Source organism: Orycteropus afer, unplaced genomic scaffold (genome assembly GCF_000298275.1).
Source record: "Orycteropus afer afer isolate SDZICR_OR568_19922 unplaced genomic scaffold, OryAfe1.0 scaffold00594, whole genome shotgun sequence".
NCBI classification, from domain to species: domain Eukaryota; kingdom Metazoa; phylum Chordata; class Mammalia; order Tubulidentata; family Orycteropodidae; genus Orycteropus; species Orycteropus afer.
The window spans coordinates 212,225-218,125 of NW_006922181.1; positions in this window are offsets into that span (position 1 = coordinate 212,225).

Below are 5,901 nucleotides of genomic sequence, written 5' to 3' on the forward strand. Positions count from 1 at the left end.
TGCTCTTCCCGCTTGCTACTTTGGGCCTCCCTTAGTTGTCTCTCCTCACCTGTAACCCTGGGGCTGACTGCTCTTCTGTCTGGGTTCCTGGCTTTTATCCCCTTTCTCCTGCTCTTCCGGCCTGCTACTGTGACAGTGTTGTTACTGATGGGATAATATTCATATACCTACAAGGAAGACCAGTTAATTATTATTAAAATTTTCCCACCAACTACTAAATCCAAAGATGAAGAAATTGAAGATTTTTACAAATATCTGCAGCCTGAAATTGACCAACCATGCAATTGAGTTGTATTGATATTTATTGATGATTGAAATGCAAACTTGGAATCAAGGAAGATGCATCTGTAGTTAGAAAATATGGCCTTGGTGAATGAAATTATGCCAGAGACTAAATTATAGAATTTTGTAAGATCAAAGACTTACTCATTGCAAATACCTTTTTTGAACAACATAAATGTCTAAGGAGCTCTAGTGGTATAGTGGATAAAGAATTTGGCTACTAACCAGAAGGTCAGCAGTTCAAACCCCCCAGCTGCTCCATGGAAAAAAGATGAGGCAATCTACTTCTGTAAAGATTTACAGCTTGGAAACCCAATGGGGGTCTATATGAGTCAGAACTGACTCAATGGCAGTGAATTTGACTTTTTGTTTTTGAGAAACAGTGATTATATGTGTGGACTTCACCAGAGGAATACACAAGAATCAAATATATTACATTTATGGAAAGAGGGAAAGGAAATTTTCAATATTATTACTCAGAATGAAGCCAGAACTCATAGTAGAGCAATTGCAATTGCTCATATGCAAGTTTAAACTGAAGCGGAAGAAAATTAAAACAAGTCCACAAGACCCTTGAGTATATCCCTCCTGAATTTAGATGCCATCTGAAGAGTGGAATTGATGCATTGAACACCAATGGCCAAAGAGTAGACAAATTGTGGGATGACATTAAGAACATCATACATGCAGAAAGCAAAAGTCATTAAAAGACAGGAAATGAAGTGGGGGAAAAGGATGTCAGAAGAGACTCAGAAACTTGTTCTTGAACAGAAAGTAGCTAAAGTGAATGGAAGAAATGATGAATTATAAAATATCTGAATAGCATATTTCAAAAGGTGGCTTGAGAAGACAGAAGACAGAGTAAAGTATTATAATGAAATGTGCAAAAGACCTCCAATTAGAAAACCAAAAGGGAAGAACATGCTCAGCACTTCTTAAGCTGAAAGAACCAAAGAAAAAAGTCAAGCTTTGAGTTGTGATACTGAAGGTTCTATGGGCAAGACAGTGATTGATGCAGGAACAATCAAAATAAGATGGAAGGAATACACAGAGTCACTGTAACAAAATAAAAAAAGGTCAATGTTCAACCATTTCAGGCAATGGTATTGAAGGAAGAAATCCAAGCTACACTGAAAGAATTGGTGAAAAATGAGTCTCCAGGAATTGGTAGAATATCCATTGAGATGTTTCAACAAATGATGCAGCACTGAAGGCCTTCCCTTATACTAAGAAATTTAGAAGACAACTACCTGGCCAGCCAACTGCAAAAGATACATACTTGTGCCCATCCCACCCCAAAGAAAGGTGATTCAGAAGAATGTGGAAATTATCAATCAATATCACTAATATTGCATCCAAGTAAAATTTTGCTCAGCATACTTCAAAATGGTTGCAACAGTATATTAACAGGGAACTTCCAGAAATTCAAGCTGGATTCAGATGGATCTTGCTGAAAGCAAAGAATACCAGAAAGATGTTTACCTGTGTTTTATTGACTCTGTGAAGTTATTCAACTGTGTGGATCACAACAAATCATGGTTAACATTGCAAAAAATGGGAATTCCAGACATTTGATTGTGCTCATGAGGACATAGACCAAGAGGCTTTAGTTGTATTCTTTTGCTGTACTTATCCAATCTGTACACTGAACAAATAATCTGAGAAGGTGGACTATATGAATTAGAATTGTGATTGGAGAAAGATTCATTTATTGCAGGTGACACAACCTTGCTTGCTGAAGATGAAGATGACTTAAAGCATTAACTGATGAAGATCAAAGACTACAGTCTGCAATATGGATTACACTTTAACATAAACAAAATTAAAATCCTTACAACTGGAAGGATAAGTGGCCTTATGATAAATGGAGAAAAGATTGAAGTCAAAAATTTCATATTACTTGGTTCCACAATCAACATGAATGAAAGCAGCAGTCAAGAAATCAAATGTCATATTCTACTGGGCAATCTGCAGCAAAAGACCTCTTTAAAATTATAAAGAGGGAAGATGTCACTTTGAAGACTAAGGTGCACCTGACACAAGCCATGGTATTTTCAATTGTCTCATACACATGTCAAAGCTGGACAGTGAATAAGGGAGATGGAAGAAGAATTGATACATTTGAACTGTGCTGTTGGCAAAGAATACTGAAAATACCACAGACTGCCAGAAGAATAAATAAGTCTGTCCTGGAAGAAGTATAGCCTGAACACTCTTTAGAAGTGAGAATGGCCAGATGTTGTCTCGTGTACTTTGGTCATGTTGTCAGAGGGGACAGATCCCTGGAGAAGGATATCATGTTTGGTAAAGTAGGGGCTCAGCAAAAAATGGGAAGACCTTCATGAGTTAGACTGACACAGAAACTGAAACTATAGCTCAAGTAAAGCAAAGATTGTGAGGATGGCGTAGGACCTGGCAGTGTTTCATTCTGCTGTATATGTGGTCATTACGAGTTGGAGCCAACTTGACAGCACCTAACAACAACAACATCTCTGGCCAGCTGTTTTCCAACAAGTAGTCAAAGTCTATTCAGTGGGGCAGAAACAGTCTCTTTAATAAACAGTGCTGGCAAAACTAGATCCCTGCTACAGAAAAATGAAACAGGTCCAAACCTCACACCATATAGAAAAATTAACTCAAAATGTATCAAATACCTAAATGTTGAACCTAAAACTTTACAATTCATTTAGGAAAGCATAAGGGAAAATCTATGAGACCTAATCTTTTGTAAAATTTGGATAACAACAACAACAACAACAAATACATGAATAGAAGATGACAAAATAGATAGATAGGATCTCATAAAAATTAATACCTCATGTTTATCAAAAGACTTTAAGAGTCAATAGACAACCTACCAATTAGGGAAAAAATCTTCAGAAAAGAATTACTCAATAAGGGTCTCCAAAATCTACAGAAAACACAACAACTCAATAACCAAAAGACAAACAACCCAATCACAAAATGGGCAAAGGACATGAACACAACCACACAACCTTTACCAAAAAGGACACCCAAGCAGCCAACAAATATATGAAAAGATATTCATGGTCATAACCTGTCAAACAAACAGAAAAATACTGTAATGGAGTCAATTCCGGCTCATAGTTATCCTATAGGACAGAGCAGACCTGTTCCAAAGAGTTTCTAAGACTATAAATATTTATGGAAGCAGACTGCCTCGTCTTTCTCCCAAGGAGTGCCTGATATGTTCAAACTGCCAAACTTTTGGTTAGCAGATGAATGACTTAACAAGTGTGCCACCACATCTTCTAGTCATTAGTCTTAGAGAGATGAAACGTGAGATGCCATCTTACCCTCGTTAAAATTGCACTGATGAAGTAAATAAAATAGCAACAAATATTGGTGAGGACACAGGTGATTAGATCCTTATCTATTACTTGTGTGACTGTAAAATGATACAACCACTATGAATACCATGCAAAAAATGAATGCATGTCCCAGAAAAGACTAAAAATAGAACTACCCCATGATTCGGCAATCCCACTCTTAGATATACTCTGGTGGCATAGTGCCTAAGGCATTTGATTGCTAAGCAGAAGGCTGGCAGTTCAAACCCACCAGCCACTCCTTCGAAGGAAGTTTAGGCGATCTAATTCCTTAGTGATACTACCTCAGAAATCCAACGAGGGGCTGCTATGAGTCAAATCTGACTCGACGGCAGTGAGTTTGGATTTTTTTGGTTAGAGACCTAAAAATAATGACAGGAACAACATATGCCAATTGTTGTGCATTGCTGCTTTGTTCACAATAATAAATAAATGGAAACAATCAAAGTATCTATCAACAGATGAATGGATAAGCAGGTTGTGGTACATACATACAATGAAATACTATACAACCATAATGAACAATTATGAGTGTGAAACATTATAACATAGATGGACCTGGAAGACATAATGCTAAGTGAAATAAGTAGAGCATTCAAGGACAAATATTACATCATCCACCTTTTATAAAAAGACAAGAATATATATATATAAAGAGACATCAGTATTCATTGGTACTTACTGAAGAGAGGAGGAGGAAGTACACTTTAGATCATAGAGACTTGTTATTTATTTTTGTTGTTGGGAAAAGTGACACCAAATGTGGATGTAGTGAGCACAGCACAATAAAAGCAAAAATGAGTATTAGAGCTCATATGGATGGGACTAGGCATGTTGGTATACATGTAGGTACAAGAGGGTACATAGGTGAGAACAAATAGAAGTATCTATGTTAGTGTTGTTATTAGGTGCTATTAAGTTGGTTTCAAATCATAGTAACCCTATGAACAACAGAATGAAACACTGCCTAGTCCTGCACCACCCTCACAATATATGCCATGCTTCAGCCCATTGTGGCACCTACTGTGTTAATCCATCATGTTGAGACACTTCTTCCTTTCTTGCTGACCATCTATCTTACCAAGCATGACATTGTTCTCCAGGGACTGTCCCTTCGGAAAACATGACAAAAGTAGAAGAGAGTAGTGTGTCTGAAATTTTTATAACTTGTGAGCACCCATCTGAGCCACAACTAAACTCTTTACTCACAAGGATAAAAACAGTAAGACAGTAATGGAAAGCTCATAGAACTAACAAGTCTACATGAGCCACAACTTCCTCTCCTCTGACACCAGAAGAAATAGATTATGACCAGCTACCACCATTTCTGACAAGGGTAACTACAGATTGTCCTGGATAGAATGGGAGAAAAATGTGGAATAAAACTCAAATTCTTATATTATTTCTAAAAACATCAGAAAAACTGGGACAGTAGAGAACAGAGGACTGCCTGTGACTTTTACTCTGAGATACTCTTTAAACCTAGAAGCAAGCCTATCTCCTACCTTTTAGTGAAATAGCAGAGTGGCAAACAAAATAAAAGATATCACCCCTAAGTTCAGTGCTCTACTTAAAAACCATCAGTGTAAGAACAAAAGGTCAGAGAAACTGGAGTATTCAAAATGGAAAAAAAAAAAAAAAAGAATAAGATTACAAAGAATGATGAAACATCGTGATAAATGCAACTAATGAAGAATTTGTGCTGGAATTGTCAAATGGGAACATAACTTGCTGTGTAAACTTTCACAAAAAAAACATTATTTTAAGGAGAAAGAGAATTACTAAAAGGTTTCAAAAGAAGAATGCACATTATACCAAATATTCAAAAATATGACGTTAAATACCTGCACCAATTTTCCAGGTCCGTGAAGAAATCAGGGTCACAATGCAGGAAAATGCTATGTGTACCACCTGCCTTCTTATTCCCAGTACTGGCCCTCCACCCTCTACTTCCAACCCAACATCCCATTAAGCCATCTCACTCTGCTGTTAGAGTCATTCACATTTTCAAAATGTTAACCTGATCGCTGCCAATAATTAACACCTTTCTCTCTTTAAAATCATCAACACCTTTCATCTTTCAATTGAGATAGTTGAGAATTCTAATCAAAGTCAACCCCCAGAGGCTCCTGTGCCATGCAGCACTGGCGATGCCCAGACCTCTACCACTGCTGCTTGACAAAGCTCCAGCTGTCAAGAGTCTTGGGCAGAAGCCAATTCCACTTTTTACTTTCAATTGTATTCTGGTCCATTATCTTAATTGCTACAA